The sequence below is a fragment of the Strigops habroptila genome, chromosome 1, assembly GCF_004027225.2.
Source record: "Strigops habroptila isolate Jane chromosome 1, bStrHab1.2.pri, whole genome shotgun sequence".
NCBI lineage: Eukaryota > Metazoa > Chordata > Aves > Psittaciformes > Psittacidae > Strigops > Strigops habroptila.
The window spans coordinates 61,647,197-61,671,795 of NC_044277.2; the positions used below are offsets into that span (position 1 = coordinate 61,647,197).

Consider the following 24,599-nt stretch of genomic DNA (forward strand, 5'->3'; position numbering starts at 1 on the left):
TGTGGTGAGCTCCACAAGCAGTGCTTTGTGGTGGTCCTGCTACTGAGATGCAGAACAGCACAGAGAGTTGTGCTGGTTGTATCTGAGCCATTCAGCTACTCTGAGATTTGCAGAAACCATTCTAAAGAAGATGGTGGCCTTGTGACAGTTTCCTTTGCTTGCTGTGGATCGGTTGTGTAGATCACTTCAGGTTCATTTGGCTGGATACCAATATAATCCTTCATGTCTCTTTTTTGCCTGTTTGGATTGATGACCAACCATGATAACCTGTGGCTGCTGAACCACAATAACCAATATGCCCATGGCCATGCACAGCAGATAGCCGTAGTTCTAGGGACCTGACTGCTGATGGCTACCGTATCTCCAAAGGCGTTAAAGCAATTGCAGACTGTACTAGCTGTACAACTATCATTTAAGGTAGGATGGGGATGCCTGTACCTCCTGGCCTTTGTGTGTTGTATGAATCGCAAGTGCTGGGAGCTGTTCTGATTGCAGCCGTATGGCAAAGGTTGCCCAGGGCTTCTTAGCACTGTAAACCAAACTCAGTGCTGCTACCTCCAAAGTGAGATGCTGGTATAGGACCCATGCTGTGGGAGAGGAGAAAAGAGGAAAAGGAGCTAGCTCAGAGAGAGAGGGGAGAGCCAGGGGAATGCAACTTGTTGCTGCCGTTAAATGGGATGAGTGAGAGTGAAGATCTTAGCTGAAAGCTCTGTCTCCATTCCTTCACTGGTGTCAGCAGCTGCACTGACATGGCTCTCTGCATCTACGGCATATTCAGAGCAGACATCAAGGCTGTGGTCACTTACCAACCTGGTGCCCAAGGCAGCTGTATCCTCTGTGCTTAGGATTGGCCCTGCTGTGCATGAGATTGGCCTTGCAGTGCATGAAAGTGGAAGGCAGGTGGGAAGAGGTGCCCCAGTTTCCAAGTATAAGATACGTAAAGGCTATTGTGTACTGACCTTTCACTTCTATCACTTCACTGCACTTTCCTGGATAGACTGTAAAGTCTCAGGCTGCAGATAAACAACATTTAAGTTGGGACCGCTGCTGAATATCCCTCCCCAGTTACACATTCTTGTCACTTGTCTTGTGGTGTCTCTGGCACCCCTACACAGTGAGCAGATCAGAAAACTGACCATGTAACACAAGCAAACCCTTTTGGCTCACCAGTAAAGTGGAAGGACATGAGAGCTAATACCAAGCTGAATGTACAGCTGGAGTGAGACCAGGCGGGATTGTGGTGCAGAGAAGCAGGCTCAGATCAGCAAGACTATTTGGTTTACTAACTTCTGTTCAGGCAGCTCTTTTTGGCATCTGGACCTAACTTTGCTTTGGAGAATTTGGGCACAACATGGATTGTTTCTGGTCAAGAATTTCTTGTTTCCAAATTGGACCACTATCATCATAGAACAGATGCATTTGTCACTGAAACAAAAGGGCTATATGCGATGAAGAGCAGTGGTATGACACTTGTCGCAAAAAAAAAGCCCAAACAAAAAAAACCAAAAAGCCAAAACATAACATTTCCATTTCCTTTGCCTTCTTCAGATTGACTCTGTCTCCCTTAATTTCTCTGAAGCATCAGCTTTAGGTTTTTTGGGTTTAAAGAAAACCACTCAGGCATGTTGACAAATTCAGTGATCAGTGTAATTAGTACCTATAGATGGAAAACAGCTTGATGCATACAAAAATCCTTGTGATTCTGATAAATACACATGCATATACAAGTTCCTTGGGACATTGAAAACCCTACATGCAAATTTTGAGAACAACTGATTTCAAAGTCTCTAAACACATATGTATTTATGCTGTCTTGTACTATTACCACAGGTTTGAAATATTCAGTTAATATGGGTTCTTAACTATATACTAAATTGTAAGCAGGGTTCTAAAAGTAGTTCTTATTAATATGAAATGTGAAAAAAAGGGAATGTTTGACTAAGCCTGTGGGCTCCTGAGGAATGGTGTCCACAACTGTCAGGGCTAGAAGAGCCTAAAACCGTCGCTCAGAGCCCAGAGCTGAGGTGTGAAACACATCACTAAGTGCTGGTGGATTCTTAGTTACTTGCAGACCACAGTGTGAGTGAGCAGGCTTGTGAGCCTTTCTGAAGGGAGGCATGATGCTTTGATGTGCCCAGTAATTACATTATGAGTTCTAATTGATGTAAGCAATGAAGAGAGAGTGCCTCATAGCATGGAAAAAAAGACTGGCAGATACCTCTAGTCATTTGCTGTGCTTCGGTAAGAGATTGTCCAAGTGAACATCTCTCCGTTCAATCACATTTTCCACTGGAAATTCCTCTTTCCTTTGCGTATCTTACAGCATACAAGACTCTCTGTGGGTTCATTTGTATAGGTTGCCACACAGGTACATCAGATGAAACCACAGGCTGTAGCCTCAAAAGGAGCGGAAATAAATACTGTTTTAAAGATCTTGTCTCTCTCTGAGAGTCAGGTTGGCACTGTCTATTGCTTTCCTGCTTTTACATGTACTTGCCAAAAAATAAGCTGTACTCTTTAAGGACTTAAAAAACACCAACTAACTAAATAGAAATTGCTCTCAAACCAAAATGTGCCGCTGTTATGTTGCACCTTGAGAAAATCCAAGGTAATTTCATGAAATCCTATGTGTAAGGAGGCTGGGGCAATATTTAAACCCTGAGGCTTGTCATAGGACTGATTACTATATCTGTCTGTGCATAATGGTGGTAGCTTGTCTGTGTGAGTAATTGGGGCAGGAGCTGCTGTCTAAAATCCCCTTTCAGACCTCGGTTTAGCAGCCTCACACAGGTGAGGAATCAGTGACAGCGTGGGAAACATGACTCACAGCAGTAGTGATCACTGAGATTAAACTGGAGAACAGCCCTTCTTCTAGCTAGAGTGCTGGATGGTGACAGCAGGATCTATATGGCTCTGTCGTTTGCCAGCTGAATAAATCACCTTTTGGGGCCTCTAGTTCCCCACCTGTGAAATGCTGAGCAGGAAAGAGTGGGACAGCAATGCTCAACTTGGCAAGAGCAATGAAGAAGAGCTCTGCACAGAAGCCGCCTACTACCAGAATTGTGCCCTTGATTATTATTCCTGACAATGAAGAATAAGGAGAAAAACTGAAGCGAAAAGATACTTCTTTTAGGCCACATAGGGAGGAAAGAGAGCCTAAGAGACAGACAGATGAGAGTCAACCATGGGTGTGACAGTGAATTCATTCACCAGGTTTGCTTTAATGATGCTAGAGCACCTCCTGTATGAAGACAGGCTGAGAGAGTTGGGGCTGTTCAGCCTGGAGAAGAGAAGGCTGCATGGAGACCTCATAGCAGCCTTCCAGTATCTGAAGGGGGTCTACAAGGATGCTGGGGAGGGACTCTTCATTAGGAACTGTAGTGGTAGGACAAGGGGTAATGGCTTCAAGCTTAAACAGGGGAGGTTCAGATTGAATGAAAGGAAGAAGTTCTTTACAGTGAGGGTGGTGAGGCACTGGAATGGGTTGCCCAAGGAAGTTGTGAATGCTCCATCCCTGGCGGTGTTCAAGGCCAGGTTGGACAGAGCCTTGGGTGACATGGTTTGGTGCGAGGTGTCCCTGCCCATGGCAGGGGGGTTGGAACTAGATGATCTTAAGGTCCTTTCCAACCCTAACTATTCTATGACTCTATGATTCTATGCTTCTTGAAGAACTGTGTTTTAATAGACATTTTACAGTGGGGATATCACTTGCAACTTGACATAAAATCTGAACTGCACCATACTTACAGTGGAAACTTGTGAGAAGTTAATTAAAATGTCGGTATTATTTTACTGCTTAATGGGTTTGGGAAATGCCCTTCATAAAAATAATGACCCTGGATGTGGTGGTTCAGCTGGATGGGGGTGATTCTTTCCTCACCACCTGAATCCAGCACAGCAGCCAGCTGTACAAGTAGATGTGGCTGCTGGTGTAAGCAGGCACCAGTATGTATGTGTAAAGCGGCTGGGGAACACATACTCAGTCAGGATTTGCATACACCATCCTGTAATTCAGGCACGTTGTCATGACAGGCTATTTCTGGGCATGGTGGGTCATTACTGGCTTAATAAGAGCTTCCTCTAAAGCTGGCAAAGGCCCTCTCCTGTCCCTGACTCAGGGGCTATTGTCAGGGAGAAAGACTTGGAGTAGAAGGTGAAGGTGAGCATGGAAGGGTGGGTTCAAGAAGAGCCATCACTTCATGAGTGCTGCAGGTCTTCTGGAGGGCACGTTTATGGTCTGTGGCCTCCCAAATCTTGGAAAGCACTCCTTGCAAGTGGCACAGGGCAGGGAGAAGTCGGTAGCAGCATCTGCTTTCACCCTCTGGAGACCAGAGAGTTGTTAATTCCTTTGAATATTCTTTAGGGGGCATTAATTGCTATTCATCAGTAACTACTAGGGTACTCTGTTGGAAGATTGACACAGAAACTTTGGTGTCTTTATCCAGTTTTGTCCTCTTAGGAATCATAGAAAGGTTTGTAGAATGTAATCCATGTAAGTAAAGGATATTTTTTAATTCTTTTTTTTGTTTCGGTACAACAGTAGCATAATTATTGCACATAATTTTGCAATGAATTTTTGTGTAAAAATAGTATAATTGCAATCTATTCACTCTTCTTGATCATCTACAGGTCTGTCTCCCATTCATTTGAATGGATTCAAAATTAATGGTTTTTCCTGTTCCTTATAATGATAAATGACCGTAACTAGATCGCAGAGTTTTGCTTACATACGTAAATGATGCTAAATCAATTTGAGGTGCATTCATCTCTTTTGAGGTTGATGAATTGCAAATTAGGAGTACTGGGAACCTGTTACTCCTCTTTTCCTGGCCCCCAGCCCCAACATTCACCCCAGTTATATTATGTTTCACTTTTTAAAAGATGATTGTTACATTAATGCTAGTGAGGATAGGAACTCCAGTGTGTGAAATACAAATGTAGAAGGAAAGCTTAGCCCTAAAGAGCTGAAATACTAGTTAACAGGATTGTAGGAAGAGGTCATGTAGAAAAGATGGAGAAAAAAGTGAAAACAGAGCAGTAATGCTTTATATAACTCTGTCTTACACAGAATGCATGATATGAAGACTTCTGGTGGGAGGTCTTCTGAAACATATATAAACTCCTGACTAGAGTGCTCTCATGACAGAGCAAAGACTGTTTATGGAAAATCAGCAGGTTTGCAGTGCTCTCTGTAAAGGTGCTCCTTGACTTTGCAAAGCTCTAGTAGAAATCCAAGGATGTGCCTGTCAAGAGTCAAGGTTTAAGGGCGAAGTGATACTGAAGAGGCTGTGCTGGGGTCTGACCTAAAGCCCCTAAATAAGATGTGGAGGGTGAGGCTTTCTACAGACAATTATAGAAGTCTCCTGATTGCAAGCTTTTGGGTCTCATTTCTCATGGGACATTTCAGCTATCCAGATATGTACTGCTAGGCTTGCACCATGTAAGCAACCCAAGAAGTCCCTAGACTATGTTGCTCAGTTTATAATGCAAATGGTGGAGGGGCTGTATTTGACCTGCTGCTTGCAAAGTGGGAAGAACTGGCAGAAAGTATGGCAGAAATGGCAACTTGGGCTGCAGCGACCATGAGATAATCGAGTTCAAGGCGCAGAGAAAGGCTGGGAAGAGAAGCAGCAGAAAGAAGGACCCTGGACTTTATAGAACAGAGTTTGGCTTAGGGAAGTTGTGTGCAAAATTCCTAGGGAGCTGCCAAAAGGGAAAGGGGAACAGGAGGGCTGGCTGATTTAAAAGGGAAAAAAATAAATAAATTATTTTAAAAAAATCAAAACCCCAGGCAAAACTAGGCAAAACCCCCAAAACTTGCTGAGACGTGAAGAACAATCTGCCTTGTTGTACAGGATGGGCTTTCAGCAGAAGGCTCTCCTGACCAAGCATGGAGTTGCATGGTGAGCCAGTAATGCAACCACATAGCATGCAAGAATTGAAAAGATGAATGTACAACAAAGGAAGAGTATAAAGATATTGTTCAAGCCTTTTTTTGGCAAAAATGAGTAAGGTCAAGGCCCATCTGGAGCTAATATGAGAAGAGGGCATTTAGCGTAACAAGAAGGGATTCTACAGGAACACAGATTACAAAAGAAGTTCAAAGAGCATGTAGGCCTTTGGGGGAGAACAAAAAACCATTACAAAACAGGGTCCGCAGTGTCTTTTTTGAGTCAGACAAAGTTTACTCCCAGCTTTATACATACCATCACTATTTGATATAGAAGATAGCCTACAGGGAAGGAGTAATGAGTCAGAGACAACTACAACTGGATATAATCAGATCCATAGGGCTTGATGAGATTCATCAGTATTGAAAGAGTTACTTGTTACCTATCATCTGTGAAAAATCAGGGTGATCTACAGAGGCCCATGAAGACTGGAAAAAGGCTAAAGACTGAAAGGCCTGTCTTGCATATGGGCAGAAAGGAGAATCCAGGGAACAATATGACAGTTATTGTAACCTCATTCACTGAAAAAGAACATCTTGAAATTCATTTTCAAACATAGCAAAGACAAGAAGCCAGTGGCCTGTATGAGGAGGCAGATGGCACCGTTAGCAAATTTACAGACTGTGTTAAGTGGGGGGGAGTGATTGACACACAGAATAGCAGAGCTTTAGTCCAGAGGAATCTTCAGAAAGTTGAAGGCTGGGACAACAGAAGTTTCATGAGCTTAAGCAAGAAGAAATGCAAGTTTCTGCATTCAGGGCAGAGTAACTCCAGCAGTGGTACAAAGTGGTAGCTGTCTAAACAGCAGCCTGGCTGGAAAGGACCTCAGGGTTATGGTGAACTGGTTGAACCATGTATGGTTGAGCCAAAAGGCAAAGGCAAGGTAGACCACACACTGGGCTAGAAGCAGCATAGCCAGCAGATCAAGTTGTTCTCATCTGCCTTTACTTGGCACTGGTTAGGCCATACCTGGAATCATGCATCCCTTACTGGGCCTCCTTCCTCCCCCCATTTCAAAGAAGGCTGTAAAGGGGCTGGAGAGATCCAGCAGAGAGCTGCCAGGATACTGAAGGACCAAGAGCACAAGCAGAGGTTGACAGATCAGTCTGGTGAAGAGGAGGCCGTAGGGAACATGTTACTGAGAGAGACTATGCAACCTCCACCCTGGGAAATTTTGGAAGAGTTGGCCAGACAAACCAACCAGACAAACTGATGGGACTTAGTGCAGGTGATACCCATGGTATCATGCAAGAGGATGGACTAAATGATTTCCACAGGTCACTTTCAAGCAACTTTCTATGATTCTATTATAAACATCATCTGTAAGTAATAAGAGATACCTATATGATTGCACAGATGCAAAGACAAATCTTATCAAGATGAGATGGGCTTCTGGGTCAGGGCAAGAGCAAAAATCTCTAGGAATGTTTTTAATGATGTTACATTTTTCTTTTACATGTGTCGTAACAAAGGAATGCTTATGTTTTTCTGCCTCCAGGAAATGTTTCCTGAAACACTGTTCTTCCTCTTCGTGATAGCCACTGAGCAGAGTTTGTTCTGTTTCCCAGTATTAGTCTATGTCTGTCTGCAGGTTCCTACTTCTTCTGGGAGTTTGAAGTCACTTCTGCTGAACTTTTCCTTGTTATGCACTTGTAACATTTGGTACCTGAGTCATGACTCCTGAAACTTTCTCTTGATTTTTGCCTTTGAGTGTCTTTATTGGGTTTGGTTGGGTTTTGTTGCTGTTACTGGTTTTAACAACCTTTATCCTAGATCATACAATTGCAATGAGCATAACTTTTATAAAAGCTTGATTTGTGATCTTCTCATTTACTCCACTTCAGTTTCCTCCATATTAGGGAGTACACAGTTCCCATCCTTCCAAAAGCCCAACCAGATTTTTTCCAAGTGAAAAAATATTGCTTCAGCTAATGTGTTGCTCCTCTGAGCTCTCAGAGGAGAGCAGGGTGTAGTGGAGACACCAGGATTGTATTTTTTTGAGGTCTGTGAGAGAGGAGGAGCATGGAAGTAGGTGCAGAATAGCCATCAAATTCACTGAGACATTATAAATATTCCCTCTGCATTTCAATGTAAACCTGAGACAGTTCAATGTACTTGCAAGCTCCTGCTGCGCTGAAACTAGGCTGTGGTCTCCTTGGTCTCCAGATAGTACCTTTTTCAAGGGAGTGTATGTGGGACTTTCTCAGGCTTTCCAGTTACGTCTGTTCTGCCGTATATTAATAGTCATTGAACCACAGAAAGACTGACTTGGCTTCCTTCACATTCTTGTTGTGAATCAGGCAGAGCTGGGACTTGTGTCTGGTTCTCTCATGTGCTACATGAATTTCCCTGACAAGCAAATTACTATTATCCTGTCATTCTTTTCTTCCTAGTTTTAACCAAAGTTTGTGCCTCTCCTTGTTGATACTGCCTTATTTTCCCCAAAGCTTGTATTTGACTAATGAATATTTTTAACAATAACAGAAATGTTCAGCAAATAATTGCCCATCAACCTCTGAAGACCACAAAGAAACTACAATGTAGGGCATCCCCTTCAAGAAATCCAAAGCTTTGTGATTTCAGCTCTTAATTTCACAGTAACTTCTTGAGGTACACTGACTTCTCAAACATCTTTCAGAGTTTGCTGGATGTCACCTTTAACTAGCTCTTTGTAAGTACATTTTTCTGTAGCCACACAACTAGGAATCCTAGAATCTTAATTGGGCTGGTTATTTGTACACAAAAGGAACAAAGACTGTAGGAGACCCCAGACAGCTGATGAGTGACAGGATTCAATAGGCTGAAGCAAAAAAAGAAATGGAAAGTGGCTGTGTGAGCATTCATGAGAAGGGAAAGGTGTTGGAGAAATGGTGAAATGAATATAGAAGATTGGAAAAATGGTTCTTTGCTTGTTGTCTGTTCCATCCGTACCCCTTTCCCCAGTGTGCTCTTGTTAATAACACCCTTTGAATTAAACTTCCAAAAGTTGTATACAGTTTTCTGGGACTGACTTGGACCTTTTCTGGGATTATGACTATTATTATCTAGGCTTTTTCTATTATATTTGGTGGTTTCCATTCCTTTGTGTTATTGTTACATTATCTTCCTTGTTTTCTCTTTTGTTATGTACTACTTCATATTTGAATGTGTGCTACTCTGTCAGGTGCCATTTGATTCTGTCCTTTCTGATCTTTTTACATATTTCTCCAACTTCGCCTCCTTTTGATTGGCTATTAGCTGTATCATTGCTCTCATTAATTAGTTTCTGACAATGATTTGAGATTTCACTTTTTCAGCTGCACATTTTGGTTTTACTTTGATACTACTTCTCCACTTTCCATTACTATCCCTAAACAGTGTGAGCCTGTAGTGATTTCTGTGATTCAGCCACAGAACAAATATTGCTGTCAATGAAACTGAAAGCAACTGCAGTGGTGTATTCAGAGGAAAAAGAGCTGGCCCTTAGTTTCTGCATTTATGTCCTGTGTTAGTCTCAATGGTAAAAGGAGAAGAGGATGTTAAACAGTAGCAACACAGTAGCATCTCCATCACTGTGTGAAGCTGATCCCAAGTATGACAGTAAGTTCTTACCTATTGAAGCAGTCTCTCACTGCCTGCAGAAGAAAGCAGCAAGACAGAGTTTTAATTGTGTTTGGCTGCTCCTTTGAGGTTCCATGCAGACCATCAGTGGTACAGATTGGAAATCTCTGGACTGAAAGAGGTGGCATTTATCAGCAATTTGGAAGGAAAGGTAAAATTGTCACATAGATGCAGATGATATAAATTGTAACTCAGGAGGTGAATACCAGCATTTAAGACCTTCAGACACTGAGTCCAGTCTGTTCCGCTCAGAAGAAGGGGATTGTTCAAACCACTTTTCATACCACTCTTCTAAGTGCAAATACATAGTTTGGCATTCCTCCACCCACCCCCAACCCCAATCTGTACTGTTCTACTGGAGATTACTGTACTTCCAACCAGTGCTATTTTATGAAGGAAAAGGTTGGGTTCATTTTGTGAGATCTAGCAGGTTGTAGGTAACAGAATTTCACTCTCTGCAGGTGCCAGTGGGCATGTATGCAGCCAACATAGGTGGGGTTGTGGATCCTCTCCTTCCCTATTTTGAGAAAGCTAGTATTGCCTGTGATTTATCAACACACACACACACATGCTATTTTTTATGGAGTCTGTGCTTCAACAGTACACAGCAGAGCAGGAGGGCAGGATGCTGTTCACATTCACTTCTATTCCTTACATATTATAACACACACAGCCAAGTGTGCTTTTCAGTTCAGTTTCTTCCTAGCAATTAATACCTTGTAGTCTGGCAACAGCTCACCCGTCGCAAATGTTTTATGTTTAAATTAAGAAGCTTCCCAGGAAGTGGTGGAATTGCTGTCCCTGGATGAGGCCCTCAGTGACATGGTTTAGTGGTGGACTTGGCAGTCCTGTGGTAACAGTTTGACTTGATGGTCTTAAAGGTCTTTTCCAACCTAGTTGATTCTATGTGATTATGGCTGATTCCGCATAATTAAATTCATATTAAATGCCAAGGTATGGATGGAAAAATGTAGAAGCAATGAAGATTTGATCCAGCAGTATAGATATACCCCACAAAGCACTTACCATGTGGATCAAGCAGCTCTGTACATTTTCTGAGATTAGATCTTTCAGAAGGTTCACCTGTGTTTGCTGTTGTGTTTGCACAAGCAGAGATTGCTAGTGGCACAGTGGTCTTATGCTGCCAGGGAGATACTGGGGTGAGCTCTGCAGAGGATTCTTGCATTTCCTCACATGGACTTACATCTAGGGAGTTCTCTAGTTTGTTGGGCAATTTCACCTAAAAGGAGGTCTTCAAGGGAGTTTGTGTCTTCTTCAGCAAACTGAAGACAGTGTCGTGCTCTGAAGGAAGAGTATGATCAAAAAAAATGGATGGGAATTTAAATATTAGTCTAGTGAAGACAGAGGGCCTTTTCCTTTCCCTTTTCTCTTCCCTTTCCCCTTTCTTTTCCTCTTCCCCTTCTTCTTTCTCTTCCTCTTTCCCTCATTGTAATCAGACTGACATTCCCAAATAAGATGGGTAAAATATTTCTGCTCTTATATTGCTACTCCCATCCATTTGCCTGCTTGCAACATCCAGTCTGACATTCAGAGCTAAACCTATGTAAGGAAAAAGTTTAATACCTCTCTACCTCAGTTTGACTGTGTCTTTACTAGTGTCTGCCTTCATCACTAAAAAGCAAAAGGTAAATACATTATTACAGTGTTAATGTGCATCTATACTAGGCACAAGTTTGAGTTTTGCTCAAGGTTAGTTAAAAAAGATGGGTTACCTCTAACCTAATCACCATCTCTTTCCAACTGGAAGGATGCCAAACAAACCTTTACTTTCTAAACTTCAGTCTCTCTTTTGTTTTATTTTTACACTTCTCAGTTTAAAAAGTCTCTGATATAAACCCAGGTTCCACAAAAGTCTTAATGCCATTTTTGTCAAGAAAATCAATCAATAAAGTAAGATCCAGCCTTAGAGAAGCCAGTGGATTTGGATTTGAGTGAGCTTTATATCATTCCTCAGTAATCAGCACACACCTGAATGTATATTTTAAAATAAAATATCACATCATTAAATGAGATTTCTTAGGTTTGTCTTAGAAGCATTCTACTGTATGTATGCTGAAGCTGGCATTGAATCGCTAACTTCTTTTCAAGGTGATGAGTGCAATATCAAAATATTAATGTATTTGTGTGAATAATGTGAACAGTTATTACAAGCCCACCTTTTGTTGAACTGAGCAGCCACTTTGTGAATCAAATGTAAAATTTGGGTTTAGTCAGGAGATTTTGCCAAACATGGTATTAGTTGTCACTGCTTGCCATCTTATAGTGTTTAGAAACTCTAAAACTCATGAGAGACACACACACCACATTAGTCAGGACCACTTACCAAGTCTGATCTCACTGCACAGTCTGAGCAACCAGCTCATTTTTTGATTACCTGGGATTACATGGAACTTTTCAGCAGATGGCATGGTAGTCATGACACTGAGGAAACTCTAAGAAACAAATTAGCCATGAGAATGGAGCAGATGAAAATACTTCCTTTTAGTAACATTTTCCGTGCTTTCCTCACTCTTGCTTCTCTGCGTACGTACACTCACACGCATGTATGTGTGCCCCACTCTCTGTGTCCAGTGCTCTGCTGCCAAACTTGTTCCAAGACAAGCATCTGGCATTCACTGTGTTCTGCAGATGGGTCGTGAGTGAAACACACACGGTGCAGCTGTCTGTATCTGGCACTCAGGTGATTATTTGTTTGCTAATCAACCAGCAGCTCCATTAGTTGAGTTGAAGGTTAGGAGAAGGGTGATTAAATATACAGAAAGAAAGGCTGTTATGTAGCTGTGGGTGAAATGCGGGGTGGTAATTACAAGAGATGTAAGGATTGTTATTGTAACCAGGGCTGTAGCAAAAATTAAATCTATCTATTCAAACTGCTTGTCACTGAATATCCAATGGCAGTTTCCTAAAGCAGAACAAAACACCAAACCCACTCTGCTCTGCAGTGAGAATAAAGAGGTATCTCCATGTTTGCATTAAAAAGCTGCAGTCACCTGCGAAAATGATCAAATTTCAAGCCAAATCAAATATGCAGTTTCTCACAACCTCTTGCAAAGGACGTCAAGAGTTATGTGTGAAAAGGAGTGCAACTTGATAGCTTTGTGCTGCTCAGTTCAATTTGCTTAGCTAGCTGACCAAAACCGCAGGTGTTAATTCTGCAGGTGCCAGTTGGGTCTAATCAATCTGCAGGTTTAATCTGATGCTTAGTGTAGCTCAGCTGGCCAAGCAGCAGGCTTAATACCTAGCAGAGAGGATGGTCACCTGCTCTAGGATGTGATTTGTTGCTGTATTTTATGAAATGTAGCTCCATATAATTTTTAATTTATCATTGATTTATATGAGCATTTAACCTCTGTAGAATGAGGAAAAAAAATCCTCAAATGATTTTGAAATGTCAGCATTTTATCATTAAAATACACAGGGTGACATGCTGAGGTCATTGGTTTTGACCTCTGCAGGAGTGGAATAGTGTCATTAATTTTGAGTAAAATGCTCCTGTGCTGTGGGCTGGAGTGCATAACATTTCAGGGTAGGCTGAGGGAACTTGGGTGTTTGGCCCACAGAAGAAAAGGATAAGGGGAGATCTAAGTGCTATCCTCAACCATCTAAAGGAGGGTTACAGAGGAGGCAGAGTTAGGCTCCTCTCAAAGTTGCTCAGCAAAAGTACAAGAGGTCACAAAATGCAGCAAGGTAAGTTCTGACAATAGGAAGGAAATTCTTCACCAGGAGATTGAGTCAAACACTGGAGCAGATCTCTCTGAAACATTTCAGTCTCTGTCCATGGAGACATTGAAAGCTTGCAAGGCAACTTGGTCTGCCTTGAAGCCAGCCCTGCATTGGGTAAGTAGTGGAATTGGAGACCTCCAGAGACCCCTTCTAACCAAAGTCTTCCTGACATCTTCATTGCTGTTCTAGGTTGCACCCGGCCCTGCTCTCCCCTCTGATCTTTCAGAAGGAGGTGGAGCTCATCCTTACCTTGGGATCCTGAAAGAAAACCAAAAGGACAGCAGAACAGGCTTGCTTTGAAAAAGCAGCTTTAAAAAAGTGGCTGTGGCTTTGTTAGTTTACTTTTTCTAATTGAAAGCTTATGAGGAGTATGTTTTTGCTTTCTAGTGGTTAGCCAGCTGACTCGTGCCATCACTTGTAAGGACCACATAGGACAAACTCTGCACTGAGTTATGCTCGAGACACCTTGTAGGCTTCATCATATCTGGGTATGTAATAGAGTCATAGAGTCATAGAATAGTTAGGGTTGGAAAGGACCTTAAGATCATCTAGTTCCAACCCCCCTGCCATGGGCAGGGACACCTCGCACCAAACCATGTCACCCAAGGCTCTGTCCAACCTGGCCTTGAACACCGCCAGGGATGGAGCATTCACAACTTCCTTGGGCAACCCATTCCAGTGCCTCACCACCCTCATAGGGGCTGTGAACAAATAACTGGTTCAATAACACGATTTGGTTTAAGTTAACTAATTGCAGAGGTTTATCTAAAGAAACAGCATCTCTCCCTTGGGTGCTTGTAAAAGCAAGAAGACATCTGTGGAAGCAGAGGTTAGCTGTCCCCTCCATTTCCTTGCCAAGCCCTGCCCTCGGCTAGGAAATGCAGGGGATATTATACACAGGTTTCCTATAACCTTGCCTCTCACAACACTGTGAATAATCCAAATCACAGTTCCTCTTTGGCATTTTCAAAATTAGTATGTTAGGTATACACAGGGGAGTTGCAGGACTTTTAAAAGACAGAAAAGGGGCTACACAGTTGTATATTCATTTTGTAGGCCTTGGTCTGACCTTACTATCTGTCTTCCTCTACTTTTCTCACAAAGAAGAAGACAAGCCATCTCCTATGGTCACAGACTGGCACTCCCAGCCCGAATTGCCCTTTTCTAGGACACTTGCTTGGGCTGCTGTCTTGGATTCAAAAACTGCTGTATTTCACTGGCTCCAAATGCCTCTAAAGAAGAGGGAATAGATGGTCCTGGGAGGTGCTCTGGACTTCTGGAAGGAGTTAGGGGATTGTGTTTCTTGTTGGGAACTATTTTCTCTCCTAGAACCTGGAACTGAGAGATCAGTATATTTATTTAGTGCAGGCACATTTCATGGGACACCTTTGCAAACCTGCCTTGGATCATCTGAAAAGCTGTCACTGTGTGAGGGCCCAGGAGCTCAAGTGTTCAAAATATCTGCTGTGTAAGACTTCTTACTTTTGTTCAAGCCTGAACTCTTATTTCAGAAAAGGAGCATTTTGGCCCTCAGTTGTTGGCAAAGAGATGATGGATGGATGGATGGAGTTTCCCCTGCCTCAGCCCCAGCATGCCTGGATGTGATCAGCTATATTTGTTGTCGGGTGATCTGAGCTAGTGTTCAGTAACACAGGACCCCTTTGTAGGGCTTCATGGTGAAGCTATAGTGTTACTGCGGTGCCTTTGCCTGGAGGATGAGATGACTCAAGGACCTCCATAGTGGACTTCTTCCTTCCTGGAGGGTTTTGGAGATGGACGTTGGGCCAGGAGAGCACAGAGCTGCTCTCTACCTGAGGAGGGATTTGGGATGCCTGAAGGCCTTCAGTGTGGACACAGGTAGGTTCCACCACTTTGGGGCACCCTGAGTCAGGTGGCCTTGGGGGTAAGGCCCTGTAGATGTGGCCAACACTGTTCTTTCACGGTTATGCGCACAGCTCTGGAAACACCTTCCCCCATGTAATTGTTCTGCAGTGTCTCCTAGGCTTCAGCAACTTGCAAAGGTTTAGAGAAGTTTCTCTGCGCAGGGCTAATCTGCTTGGGAGACAGGGTAGGTTTAGGAGGGGTACTGGTGGGGCTCCAGCCCTTCAGCCTGGCTGCTGTGCAGCCACCAGGGTTTACGCAGCGCCTGCAGCCAGCCTGGGAGCTCACAAACTGTACCAGCTCTTCCTGGAGCACAAAGAGCTGCTTTCCCTGCACACACCTTCATTTAATGAGCAGTAACTTCCCCCCATAGACAAGCCCTTGGGCAGTGGCAAGCGGCCATCCGCTATTCTGTGTTTGCAGGGTGCCTGGCAGGGCCTCGCTTTAGGTTGGTACTTAGGCGGTATTGTAGTAAATTATAAAAGACCCTCTCTTTGATGCCGTGTGGGAGAAAGCACTGGGCCTGGTTTCCCCCTGCCTTGTTTCTTGTGCTGTGATTCACGCAAGTCACTATAAACTGCTACCATGCTGATTTGGTAACCACTTTGCCACAGGTATAAATTACAACCCCGGGTGCACAGCAGTGGGGGAATGAGGCCAGCTATCTCTAAAGGTCAAAGGAGCATTCATCATACCGCCAAGTATACTGTGACTTCATTGTGACTTCGCATCAATCAAAGTACTGTTGTTAAAGAATTTCAAATCGATACAAAATAAATAAATATAAAAAAAGAGCCACACTTTCCTTTTCTACTCCTTTGTTCTCCACAGAAATGTCTTGTTGTCCTCTGGTCTTCTCAAACAATGTTCCTGGGTGTACAGGTTACGGATATAAGTGTATTTATCCAGAAGCAGAGTATAAAGGGATGCAATCGTTCTCAGCCAGCCTAAAATAGAAGGGAGCAGTGGTTAGAAACAATTGCTGTAACTGTGACTTCCTCAAACAGCATGGCTCTGATGTCAGATACCGGGAAAGAGGAAGCAACGGTTAGCATGCATGATGGTTTAACCAAAGGTGCAATTTGCTCCAGCTTTCTGATAAAGTCTCTCCCCTGTAAAAAGGAAATATGAGTGGAGCAAGCAGAGTACTGTTAGAGATCCCCAGCTGTACAGAACTAAATGAAGAGCAGATTTGATCACCCTCAGCTGCCCAGCACTGACTGCAAGAGCACATTTTTGCCCTCAGTTCTCTCATACGCCTCTGCTTTGATCTGGAGAGAGCCCGTCTCCAAAAAAAACCCAGAAACTCCTAGAGAAGGTTAAATTATGGTTCTTAAAAAAAAAAAAACAACACCAAAACCCAAGAACAAATCTGAAATAAAGTAAAAGCCAAGATTATGCTATATTTGACAACCGTATTGGGATTTTTGTCTGCTGCTTGTGTTTGGATTACAGTATTAAGTTTCTTATGTTCAATTTGTTACTAAGTTTGAGCAGCCTACAATTGCTGTTTTTTGGGTATGCTGCATTTATCTGAGAAAGCTAACCGTGAATCAGTGTCATGTTAAAATATGCCTTTAAATTTAAGGTAATGGTTAACTGAGGATGTGTATGAAATTCTTCTGAATTCTCTGTTTGATGCTGCACATCCAACACACATGCATGTCCCCAGTGTTTCTGTTGGGTTTCATTTTGTTGTTAATTAGCCATGGTCTGGCTTTGAAGTTGACCTGCTTGAGCAGCAAGTTGGACTAGGTGACTCCCAGAGGTGCTTTCCAGCTGAAGCGTCTCTGTGGTCCTGTACCCACACTGACAATGGCTGGCAGACCAGAGCAGCAGGCAGGAGGTTCTGTGGTGAACCTCACTGTCGTTGCTCTTGTGACCCACGCTCAGCTGATTGGGGTGCGTGGTCCCCACTCAGTAATACAAAGTAAAGTGAGAAACCTGGAGCTTCCTCTCCATCAGCCCTACAGAACTGCATTTATAGAAAAATGCAGAAAAAGGTAATTTTCCCTCAGTGTTTATAAACCATGTGATTGAGTTTACGTGTTTTATAGACAAGTTGTTTTGGAAGTTCAACTGAAAGGAGATCTTCCTGTATGAAGACGTAAATTCTACTGACTTTTCACGAGTCTCTATATGACCACATTGATCTCATCTCTCCTACATTCCGTTAAGTCATGTAAAAGTAAATTTGCTGGACCTGCCAAACAACTGCAGCCATTCTGTTGTGCCCAAATTGGAGGCAACAAAACATGGCTTCAGTTTGTAGTGATCCTTTTTAACAGAGTTGCATGGCATCAACTCAAATTCTCTTCTCTACAGAGAGCTGAATGTCTAAATTATGTTCAGTGGGCAACCAGAAGACAGTGACACTGAGCTATTCACATACTGTGAGTGATATTAAAAAGGGTTAAAAAAATAATTCAGTAGGAGATAGTAAAGGGAAGAAAATTGTATTAGCAGTTTGGGAAGCATCTCTGTTCTCCTTCTCCCTTCCTTTCTTCCTCTCATCCAAGGACCTTTGGTAATAGTCCTGTCCTCTTACAGATACGAAAATTGTGCTGGCCACAGGACTGTCTGGTGGACAGGCTGATGTGTTGTCCATTGGAAGAGAGTATCTTAATTTTGGGAATGCACTGCTGCTGTTTGGGCTCTGCCTTGGAACGGGAATCTCAACTTCGCTGTGAGCAGCTCTTCATTCCCATGAACAGCAACACCAGCCTTGTTCACCACCAGTCACGACTTCTAGTGGGCTAACTGGTCATCCCCATTAGCTGCATGCTGCCCGTTGCTTACTGCCTCCTTGTGCTGTAGCATGTCATAGAGCAGCCCAAGCAGCTTTTGCAAGAGGAGATGGTGACAGCAGCAGGAGTAAACAAACTCCCTACTGTGACAAGTGCTGTATACATGAACTAACATTTTGTAAAGCCGGAAGCCCCAAATATGCATCACTTACCTTGTGATGCCAAAGAAAGGAAAATTTCCAGCAGTAGCTTACAAGTGGGGAGATGAGATGCCATTGCAGGAGCTCTAAAGCCCCTTGCCATTGGAGGGCTGCCCTCTCCCTGGACAGGCAGAACAAGATGCCCAGGACTGAAAATGGAGCAGGTGTGAAGGACAGTAACAGAGGAGGAGGACTCACAGTGTAACGGCTTCTTTTTCTTCATTTTTATGAACACCTCTTTAAATTCAAAACCTATTCAGCACTTGGTATGAGAGACAAAGCCAAAAATTTTGTCTGTCAAAAGCATTTCTGATGTGCCTCTTAGCATAACATTTAGTCACCCGTTGCTCCACTGTAAACATTTTAAGTGGAGCTCTGGCTTGAATTAAGTGGGGCTGCAGACTCTATTGCCACTGAGAGTTACAGAGAGCGAATCCGTGTCTTTTGATGAAAATTAAACAGAGATATTTTTAGCAAAACTGGAGCATCATTTGACCACGATAAAGGCTACTCATCCCCAAGTTTGGAAACTACTGCACCATAAGGTTTGCAGTCCACAATAACAGCTTCTCCATTCTCCTGTGTGTGATTTAAAAAAGTTACCTGGCTTTTTCTACTGATGGGAAGCCTCAGTTTCGTAACTTAAAGACAGCGCCGTGTGCTATCATGTGGTGTTATAATTATCAAAAAAATCATGCATAAGGTCGAGAGAAATGTGCTGAGTGAACCGGGACATTTGGAGTCCGTAGGCACACGGCCTTAAGGCTGAAGGAGGTTAATGCTTTTGGCATCACACAGAGCCAGGCATCACACAGTATTATGTTCATGCTGTGGTAGGGATTTCTTTTTCCATAGACCTCCTGATTGTAAAAGGGGATTCCAAAACTCACATGCAAGCAGCAAATGTCTCCAAGTACACTGTGGCACCCGGCCAGGAACAGAAACCCCCGTTACTGTCTGCTGCCACAGTACACTGATTGGAAATCAGATAGCTGTCCGAGTGCAGTGTATCACGGCACTCGGGAGTCATGTGAGAGAGACATCAAGAAACAGTAGCTGACAGTCACATCGCTGCCAGTCAGAAAGGAATAGGTGCTTAAAAGGAAGCCCTGGATGCTTTCAGCATGACTGAACCCACTGCTAATCTGCATATGTCTGGATTAGAAGTCACACCATCATAAAGATGCCATGAGCCAGGCAGCACCCATATGTCATTCACGCAGTGACAATTCCTAAATATCCCGTCCCCCACAGCTCTGTTCCTAAGCGTAAACAACAAATAGGAGGCAGAAGGCAGAGCACACAGGCTGTAAAACATCCCAGTCCTGATCTCGGAATCCCTGTATTGTTAGGATTGCTAGTTTTTTGTGCTCTGGGTGTATTTGCACATCCTCTTCATCATTTGAAAAAGAAGATAATTGCATTCACCAATAGTTTCTCATTTTAGTCCTAAACCAACATTATTGTGTGGGTTGACTGAATATATCATTCTTAATCAGATGCAGAACAGCATACCGTACCTTCCTGACAGTGTTATGGACCACATACCATTTGATTTAGTCTTGCGACAGGGTTGTAAATGTGGAGTTTCACATCAAGCTCCCCACAGGGCTGGTCCCTCCTATTCCAGCCTGAATGCAAATACAGCTGGAGGTGGGGGCTTGCTTCTGAGTAACCAGAAGATGAATATGGGTGCTGGTACATGTTTGCCTCTGATTCTGAATGCTGGTGTGAGCTTGGAACAGAAAGGCAGGCAATTTTGGACAGATTCATATGGATAATTTTGGCCATGTGGCTAAAATGAATCAAAGCTTGAATCTGATGAACCCAGATCTGTGCAGAAGAGATGAGCAATATACAGGCTATACTTTTTTTGGGTGCATTGACATCCGGGGAAGGCCTGTGTGATGTGACTTCCCAAAATATTTTTCACATGCTAGTAAGATGAGTGCAGTGGTGGACTGTGATTTCTACAGTAGGCTGAAATTAAGAAACACGAAAAGGTTTTTGTTTAATTTAATATAGCAAAGTAAATGCAGGATTCCTGATGAAGACAGCTGTGCCATGCATACATGAACAAATACTTCTTGAACCACTACCAAAAATTGCACTTCTTGCAAGTCTTTGTTTACACAGGTAAAAATCTTTGCCCAAGGGGTTGCCAATGAAGTGTAGTCTCATGCATTGCATGTGGAGTGACAGGCAAAATGGTGGTGGGCAGATCACAGCCCACAGCTTGGTTAGGACTCCCGGGCGAGAGGTCTCCTAAGAGCAGCTTCAGGTTGCAGACTACCTGGCAGTCCTTGCCAGAAATGCTCCAGGTTACCAGGGTGGGAGGAGGGAACAAGCTGTGGAGATGCAGAGCCTTCCTTTTTCCCTTTTTCTTTCAGAAACCAAGTACATGAAGCAGCTATGCCAATTGCAGGTGCTCTCCACTCATCACTCCTGCTTCATATTCTTTTTGCTGTCAGTGTGTAGATGCCTTGAGGATGCTCAAGACTTAAGGAAAACTGCTAGCCATTTCTGCTGGGTCTGAGTCTGGGATACAAATCATATTGAACCAAAGGTGAAGCTGAGTCAGTGTCTTGTCTGGAGCAACTGCGCTATTCCGAGCACTCTCATGTACTAGATACTAAGCTCTAGTCAGTTTGGGGAGGATTTTATGTTCGTTTGACTGTGTGCCTGGGTAGACCTCATCTGTAAGTAAGGCCAAATATCCCAAAATTTTTATTCAGAGATGCTTGTGGCAAGGTTTCCAAACATGACTGAAGAAATTAAGTACCCAGCTCTTACTGATTTCATGAAAGCAGTGGGAGTCAGCCAACTGGCCTGTTTAGTCACATCTGAAAATCCCACAAGATACCTATCTCTGCCTTTCAGTAGTGTTGAAAGTCTCTCTCCTGGTGCTTTCTAGAGTGTGTTGTCATTAATATTGAAAGGTCAGTCAGGGTTGCAGTATTATTTGGACAGGGCTGGTGTGTGCGGAGGAGACACATGCACATCACAGAGGAAGCCTGAATCCTGCATGGGAATGCACAGCTAAGGGTGTACTGGACTTTGCTCTGCGTGGATTGAGGCAGATGGGCACTTCTCACTGGAGATAGAAACTTAGACTCAGGGTAATATGATTTAAATACAGGCATAAATCCTGGATCAGGACCCAGATATTTCAAGCTGAAGTAACTGATTTTTTTTAGGGTCTAATTCACGGCACTCAATGCAAAGTTTACTCTAAATTATTCAGCAGTTGTGAGCCCTGTAGGTATTACTGCATGATAACTAGCTTTCCTGGATTAATGTTGCTTATTCTAGTTTTGAATAAAGCTAAAAAATTAATTGTTACAAGCTCAGAGCTTACCTTGTTTGATCTCACATACCCTCCCTGCTGTAGAGTTGGAACTACAGTGACCATGCTTGTCCAAACTCAGGGAGATTAATAAAAAATAATATATGTATTTACCTCAAGGACACACTAACAGGAGGCAAGCAAAGCCGCCATCATGTTGATACAGATGCTTCTAGCTGAAATGTCGTTCTTGGGCTTAGGCATTTATATTTACTTTATGGGCTGTTAACTAAGGACATAACATTTTGCCCAGAAAAAAGACTGGATTGCCCATTTTAAGGCTTTCATGACATGGGACAGCTTGAAGGAAACAAGCTTTATGAACCACTTGAGAAATTCTTCCTTTCAACCTGTCTTTCCCATGATGGCCATCTTCTTAGCCCCTGTCCTCATTTTCCATGTTCTCCACTTGATTCCTGAGAATTGTTTTCTCCTCCTTCAGTTTTCCACCATAAACTTCCTCTGTCAGAGTAGGAACAGGGAGACAAGAGGCATACACATCAGAAGGAAAAGTAGTGTCAGGAAGAAGGAAGTCTTGCAAAGCCTGGAAGAAGAGTGGTATCTGGGAAGAAGGAAAACTGCAGGTGAGCAGAGAAGGTGAAAGGGGGAGTGGGCAACATGGAGTTACTGGCACCGCAGGGCAGCAGTGATGATAGTTTTGCTGGTCAAGTGCTGTGCAGGACCTTGGGCCAGACCAACTCAGCTTGAGGGTGAGCTCAAATTTTCATCCCTCTTCACTTCTGCGTAAGGTCTGTCTGTCTTAGTGGTGTATTGCCTACCAACTACCAAACCTAGTTGTAAGTATACAGCTTAAGTCAGGATATGACATATTCCTGTGTTGGCATCTCTCACCCCCATCTGCTTTTACCCTTACCGTTTGTTTTTAGCAGCTGTGAGGGTCACCTGAGCACAAGGTGCTATCGGCACACCAGAGCATTTCAGGATGAAGGGCGTTTGTGATAATGTGGTGGCTGGTCATGCAGCAGGGATGGTAAAATATGTGTCAACCTTGGGTAACTTGGTGACTTTCATCTTGCAGTGATTGCTGCACTGGGAGGCTTCAGTGTTGAGTTTGTCTTGTTAGAGCAAGGAGGGTGCTTGTGGTCCAGTCTGTCCTTGTTGGACAGTGCTAACCAAGCTGGATGGAGAGGTGGGAATTTCACGGAGTTGTTTCTGCACGCCTCATCAGGGCAGCTAGCTGGATAAGGAGGTGAGAGCTACCTTCCTGAGCCCAATACACACAAAGTCCGTACTTGGTGCTCACGCCTGAATGCCAGGGGGTGCGCTTGGTACCACATGGGTACGGCATCGCCAGCTGCTGAAGAGCTGCCGAGGGGAGCTCTCTCGGAGGCCGCAGTGGCGGCAGGAGAAGGCGGCAGCCAGCGGGAGGCTCCACCGCCCCGCTGTGCCGAGGGCTCCGCGCCCGCCTCAGTGACCGGCGGCGGCAGCGGGAGAGCGGCGGGGAGCGGGGGGTTGCGGAGCCGGCGGCGGGGCAGCCCTGGGAGCTGCTGTGCGTGCGGACCGGGTGGCAGCAGGGGACCGGGCAGTTCGCTGTGCGGTTCCGCCGTGACAGCGGCCGCAGCGGGGTCGGGAACGGTCCCACCGGAGTACCGGCGATCCGGGCTACTCGCTGCCCTCCCCCACGTATTCCCCCGCGGCGCTCGTGCCCCATCGCATTTTCCAATGGAGGCAGTTTCTACTTCCCCACTTTCCCTGTGTACCTTTTGTATAGCTCAGACAGTTCTCCTCCCACCCACCCCTTTTTTTTTCTTTTTCTTCTTTTTCCTTTTTTTCTTTTTTCCGTTTTTCTTTTTTCCCCCTTTTCTTGCTTTTTCCCTTTTCTCTTGTTTTCTCTTTTCTTTTTTCCCCCTTTTTCTTCCTTATTTTTCCCTTTTTTCTTTTTATATTTAATTTTTTTCTTTTTTTCTATTTATTTTTTTTCTGTATTCTTTTTTTTTTTTTTTTTCCTTTTTTTTATCTTTTTTCTTTTTTTTTTTATCTTTTTTTTTTTTTTTTTTTTTTTTTTTTTTTTAAACGTATCCTGGAGGCTCTCACTTCCCTTTCCTTCTTCCTCAGGGACATGAACAAGAGCGGTGACTCTCACAGCATAGTCAGGAGAATAAGACAGAGGGGAGACAGAGTTGGGCAGTTTTATTATCTAAACAGAGTCATCAGAACAGCTTTCTTTTCTTTAACATATTGGCAGAAGCTCTTCCGTTTCTCCCGAGCTGCCCCATGTAACAGAGCCGCGTTCATGCACATTTTGTGTTGACAGAAGATCAGCTTTTTGTCATGATCCATCTTTTCACCCCGCAGAAGGGCAGTCCTGAAGAAAGAGGGGGTCAGTCACTGGATTAGGGTGTCCTAATGTCAACACCAGGAAAACAATAACGAGAGAGAAGACAAAGGGGCAAAAGTGTACAAGGAATGAAAAGAAAAATGATGGATACGTCGTAGTTTTGAGATAATAGAGAAAAAGTTATTTGCGAGAGAAATGTGGAACCTGGAGGTTAAGGAGCAGCAGATGTTAAGTAAATAAACACATTTGAGCTTATATTCTTCATGCTTTTCTACCATCCACTGAAGAACTAATTAATGAAAAATCTGGCAGTTTGGATCGCGTTGTCTGGAGAACAGACCACAGAAAAAACATGTAAAATTTTGGCAGTGTTTTAGTCATAAGGTCAGTCCAGGCAAAGGAATACTGCAACACATTTAGTTACTTTGTCCAAGGAATTTACATTAAAATTATCTGCATTTTTAACAATCAGCAAATCTGACACTATGCTGTCCATTCAGAAGGTCAGAACTTAATTCACAATTCTAGGGTTTTTTCACCATATATCAAAAATAGCACTGTAGCTATCTAGCACAAATCTGGGTTTGCTTGTATTTTTGAAGCACTCTAGTAATATACCAAGAAAGAAGAAATAAATGGGGGATATGTAAACAGAACACTGACATAATCCATTAGTGGAGACAACAATTAGCAAATTGTCAGCGAGTAAGAACAGAGGCAGTGTAGAGATCTCATATTTAAACCTGGGAATGAGGACACATTGTTAGACCAGTTTTTGTTATAAGCACTTCCTCATAGTTTTAAATAGCAACGTCCTTTTTCTAAAGTATC

The 24,599-nt window shown here is 43.4% G+C and overlaps 2 long non-coding RNA genes across 2 annotated transcripts in view; one reads left to right on the forward strand and one right to left on the reverse strand.

Moving 5' to 3' along the window:
* LOC115604853 overlaps positions 1 to 13,785 on the reverse strand; it is a 36,197-nt gene extending 22,412 nt beyond the window's left edge. The window contains exons 1-2 of the long non-coding RNA XR_003990427.1: positions 10,578 to 13,785; positions 9,543 to 9,663 (exon numbers count right to left, since the gene is read on the reverse strand). This is a non-coding gene — a long non-coding RNA (uncharacterized LOC115604853). The remainder of the gene's footprint in view (positions 1 to 9,542; positions 9,664 to 10,577) is intronic.
* LOC115604854 lies at positions 3,670 to 9,630 on the forward strand. The gene is made up of 2 exons (XR_003990428.1): positions 3,670 to 8,439; positions 8,628 to 9,630. It is a non-coding gene; the product is annotated as an uncharacterized LOC115604854 (long non-coding RNA).
* Positions 13,786 to 24,599: the final 10,814 nt, after the last annotated feature.